Source organism: Microtus oregoni, unplaced genomic scaffold (assembly GCF_018167655.1).
Source record: "Microtus oregoni isolate MIOR12 unplaced genomic scaffold, Mior012 000048F_ref0000485, whole genome shotgun sequence".
Classification (NCBI taxonomy): Eukaryota; Metazoa; Chordata; class Mammalia; order Rodentia; family Cricetidae; genus Microtus; species Microtus oregoni.
In genome coordinates this window covers 16,808,306-16,813,436 of record NW_024543222.1, presented here as the reverse complement: position 1 = coordinate 16,813,436, position 5,131 = coordinate 16,808,306, and the positions used below count along the sequence as shown (strand labels likewise).

Sequence of the window (5,131 nt, the reverse complement as noted above, 5' to 3'; positions counted from 1 at the left end):
GATGGATCTCTGTGAGTTCGAGGCCAGCCTGGTCTCTAAGAGCTAGTTCCAGGACAGGCTCCAAAGCTACAGAGAAAAACAAAGAAAAAAGAGGTCTACCTCCTTCTCTTTTGCTCTCTACACGGTCGCTGCCGCTCTGCTGCCTCCACTCCTCCTCCACAGTCAAACTCTGGACAACTCTAAATTACATTTTCAAGGCCCAGACCATACTCACAACGCATGATAAGCCACATAGTTTTCTCAGGTGAGGAATGTCGCACTGACCATGCTCATAGCTCTTTCCGAGACAGAAATTGACACTGGAAACCAAGACTTAACAATTAACAATTAATTAGCTTGACATTGAGCTGTAGAGAGAACTCGTAGACTAAAGCTGCTTCAAGCTCTGACCTTGAATCAGTAAAACACCTGGGAAAATGACCTTGTGGATTCTCTAGGGGCAACCAGCCTGCTTGGAATCTGTTCTTAAGTCCAAAATTAGCTGTCTGTGTAAAGGCTGTCTTTGTAACTGAGAATCCTATGTCCATCTTCTTGTTTACCCTATGATCATTCTCCTGGCCATCCACAACTACGTGTGCCCAATAGGTGGAAGATTTACACGAGATAAACACACAAGCAGTGGGGATACACCCAAAGCTGTTCTTAGGGAAGAAATGAAGTTCTCAGGGGAAAAAATGAAGGGGCTCATGAAAAAAAAAATTACAGATAGCGTTATCTGCAGCCCGTGACCCCCCAGCCTTGCCAGGTGGGGCTCTCCCATCAGATCATCCATCTGGTGGGTCGACTGTTAAGCACTAATTGTCTCTGTTGTATATTCCCATGGCCTCTTGCGCCAGTACCTCTCAGCATTTGCCCAACATGGACTTGTTGGTTTGCTGACTTGAAAGACCCCCCCCCCCAGTACTTGAAGGACCCCCGTGCCCACGTACTATGTTAAACTCTGCTGAAATTTAGCTGGGCCCCCAGGCTCAGCCAATGCTAAAACTGGATACCTATGGTTGCAGACTCACTGACTAGGCTAAGGAAAGAGAATACTCCACCCCCACCCCCCAAGGCATTCTATCTAAATTGTCAACTTGCTGCAGAGTGCTCTATCTAGCTTTGTGGTTTTTTTGGGACTGAGGAGAGGGAATACTCCACCCCCCAAGACATTCTATCTAAACTGTCAACTGGCTGCAGGATGTTTTATCTGTCTTTATGGTTTTTCGGGGAAATTCGAGAATAGACATGGGGCCATTCCCAGGATGAGCTAAGCCCACCAATTTGAGAGCCAATGAAATGCTTGTGTGTATACTACCCTCTTATATAATCATTTTTCCCTATAAATATGGCTGTTTGAATTTGCCCGGTGTGCTCAGCTGGCGTAAGCTGCTGATGCACCCACAGGCGCCTGTGTGATCAATAAAGACACCTCTTGCTGATTGCATCTGTTGGCCTGAATTATTGAGACTGGGGGATTTCTCCCACTGCCCTTGAAAGCGAGGGTCTTTCAGACTGACCGTTGAATCTGGGCTCTTTTCCTTGTTTAATTGCTCCATCTACAGCCCTGCCTCCTTCTCTTTTTTGCTTGCTTGTGTATGCCAGGACCTCAAACTCATTATACAGCCAAAAATTACCTTGGCATTTCTCTGTTCTCTTCTCTTTTTTTTTCTTTCTTTTTTTCTCCTTCTTTTTGGTTTTTCGAGACAGGGTTTCTCTGTGTAACAGCCCTAGCTGTACTGATACTTACTCTGTAGACTGGGCTGGCCTCGAACTTACAGAGATCTGCCTGCCTCTGGCTCCCCAGTGTGCCACCACCGCCCAGCTTGACGTTGGCATTCCTGACACACACACACACACACACACACACACACACACACACACACACACACACTTATACTCCCCAGAGTACTTCCATTTCAGGTATGAGACACGAGGCTAGATTATATGATGCTGGGGATCAAAGCACGTCTTTGCGCATGCGCATGCAGAGCAACCGACTGAGCTACAAACATGCACGGACGCATATACACACAGGTTTTTTTCCTTCAAGTATACGACTGCCTCAGTCGGCCAAGAACTAGGATTACACTAAGAATACACTGATGCTTTCTTCCTCATTCACTAAAGTACCAGGATTTCTTAAGTAGGAATTAGGAAGAGACTCCAAGCATAGACGCTGGACCTAAAGGTATTCCTGCCCAAAAGTGTTCCTTTAGTTGCATATGGCATTCACTGCACAGCCTGGAACACTGGATCCTCCTATGGAGCAGCCTGTGGCGTTGTATACAGGTCTGCACCATAAAGCTCAATCCAAAGTTGGTTTTAGTTCGCTATTTTAAAAGGAACTATGCCTGGTGTGGTAGTCCACACCTCTAGGGAGGTAGGGCCAGGCAGATCTTTGTGAGTTTGAGGTCAGCTTGGTCGACATAGCAAGTACTGAGCTGGCCAGGGATGCAGAGATAGGAAACGGGGCTGTTGGGTCAGGCTGAGGCAATATCACCGAAAATTTCAGGTCTGGGTTTCCACGTGAAAACAAGACAAACAAGTAGAGGAAGGAACGAAGAGCGGCGGGGGAGGGGGGCCAAAAAACAATCCCAGAGAGCCACGTTTACAGCAAAAAGGAGCTGAAATTCCAAGGGCCAATGTTCAAGGCTCCCCCCACCCTTTGAGCGGATCAGCAGTGGATCCCATCTCGGATCCAAACGAGATGCCCAGTAAACTAGATATGGGGCGGGGGGAGTGTGTGGTGCGGAGGAACCTTCTCGTGGGTACTGTCAACGCCGAAATACTAAGAATCGGGCAGAAGGGCGGGCGTTCGGGCAACGCTGTGCTGCGCAGCAGAGGCAGCGGTGGCATGCGCGCTGGGCGGGGCATGCAAATGATGCCGTGGCCGAGGCTCCCAGGAACTCTGGGAGCGAAAAGGACAAAGAAAACTCCTCGGCCCACGCGATCTCACAGGGTTTCCCTGGAAACGAGGCGGTGTCAGGATAGAGCAGGAGAGTCTGTGTCGGGCGCGTGTCCGGGGGTGCGTGATCGTGGGCGACCGCGATGTAAATGAGTGTGCGCAGGTGAGTATAGCGGGCGCGTGTGTTTGAGGAGTTATCGCTTCTCGGCCTTTTGGCTAAGATCAAGTGTAGTATCTGTTCTTATCAGTTTAATATCTGATACGTCCTCTATCCGAGGACAATATATTAAATGGATTTTTGGAACTAGGAGTTGGAATAGGGGCTTGCTCCGTCCACTCCACGCATCGACCTGGTATTGCAGTACCTCCAGGAACGGTGCACCCCCTCGGGGGCATCTGCTCTGGTTCTAAAGAAAGTTGTTCGCACGCCTTTTACTCTTACATCTTACTGATTTTTGCGATGTGTTGGGTTTCTGCAGGCCTGTCTCTTGTTGTCTACAGAAAGCCACAAAGAGCCGTTTACACATCTGTATGTGTGGTGTTTCTGGTAGCTTTTGCTGTTGTCGGGTTCAGGTTGGATTTAAATATCCCCCTTACGTTCTTGCCTTGTAGCTTACCGTATTTGTCTTTTTTGCTAAGTCTTATTTCTTCGGCCTGCCTTTGCCTATTGAGCTATGGAAATATAGCGATGGATTTTTTTTTTTTTTTTGATTTTTCGAGACAGGGTTTCTCTGTGGTTTTTGGAGCCTGTCCTGGAACTAGCTCTTGTAGACCAGGCTGCCCTCGAACTCACAGAGATCCACCTGCCTCTGCCTCCCGAGTGCTGGGATTAAAGGCGTGCGCCACCACCGCCCGGCAACATATATATTTTTTAAATGTGTTTGCTTTTGGAGACAGGGTTTCTCTGTGTACCACCGACTGTCTTGGAACACAGTTTGTACTCCAGATCTGCATGCTTCTTCCTCCTGAGTGTTGGGACTAAAAGCATTTTAAATGTTTAACTTTGAACCGGTGGGGATGGTTAACACCTTTAATCGGAGAGGCAGAGGTAGGTTGGTGTCTGAGTTACACCATAGGCGAGGGCTATATTGTCTTGAAAAACAAACAAGGAGCTAGAGTTAGGCTCAGTGGTTAAGTCCACTCCTATGGAACAGGAGGCCAGTCTAGACAAAAAGAAACGGGAAACACCACCATAATAACTAAACCAACTAATACGTACGGTGACAGCGAAGGGATCATTGGAAAGTAAGGTACCTTGTCACTTTGCTCTGAGTGGCAGCTGCTGTCGCCACTAGGAACTCCCACCCAGGACCAGATCACTGTATGAAATACAAGTTTTCCAGAAAGACGATGCAGGGGCTGGAGAGATGGCTCAGTGGTTAAGAGCATTGCCTGCTCTTCCAAAGGTCCTGAGTTTAATTCTCAGCAACCCTCATGGTGGCTCACAACCCTCTTCTGGCCTTAGGCATACACACAGATAGACTATTGTATACATAATAAATAATAAATAAATACTAAAAACCAGAAAGACAATGCAGAGAGTATACTTCTACAAGTCACTGATATGGCCACCGGTTCTCTTAATAAACAGACATTTGATCCTGAAAAATTAAATTAAGTAAATTCAGCCCTCTTTGGTATTTTACTTTCTGTCATACAGAAAAATAGCTGGAAACATTTAAATATGTTATCCAATTAAGTGGGATTTTTGGGTGGCTGTGAAGTTAGAGTGTTTTTTTTTAATTAATTTATTATGTATAGTGTCCTGCGTGCATGTACACCTGCGGGGCCAGAAGAGGGCCTCAGATCTCATTACAGATGGTGGTCAGCCACCATGTGGTTACTGGGAATTGAACTCAGAACCTGAGGAAGAGCAGTCAGTGCTCTTAACAGCTGCACCATCTCTTCAGTTCCAAGGATGGAGTGTTTCTCATTAACAGCTTTTTCAGTGGGTCATGGTGGCTCAGGCTGTAATCTCTGTGTTTCGTTTTGGGAGCCTGAGGCAGAATTACTGCCCTGAGTTGAAACCCACGTGTGATTCAGTTTCCATCTGCAATCAATTCTGACTTAAAGAAGCCATTTCAGTTCAAGCCTGCCTGCTCTGCTTTTTCCAGGCTGCGAGTAACTTCTGTGTTAACCCATAAGAAAGAATCTTTTCGCCCAGATGAAAGAGTACATTATTCTATTAAGATTTGGGCTGGAGGCACTCCTCATTAGAGATTAGAAGCTGCTTGCTAGCTGAAT

The 5,131-nt window shown here is 46.9% G+C and overlaps 1 non-coding gene across 1 annotated transcript; it reads left to right on the top strand.

Moving 5' to 3' along the window:
• The first annotated feature begins 3,083 nt into the window (after nt 1-3,083).
• On the top strand, nt 3,084-3,274 carry LOC121436348. Its single transcript, XR_005972685.1, has one exon. It is a non-coding gene; the product is annotated as a U2 spliceosomal RNA (small nuclear RNA).
• Nucleotides 3,275-5,131: the final 1,857 nt, after the last annotated feature.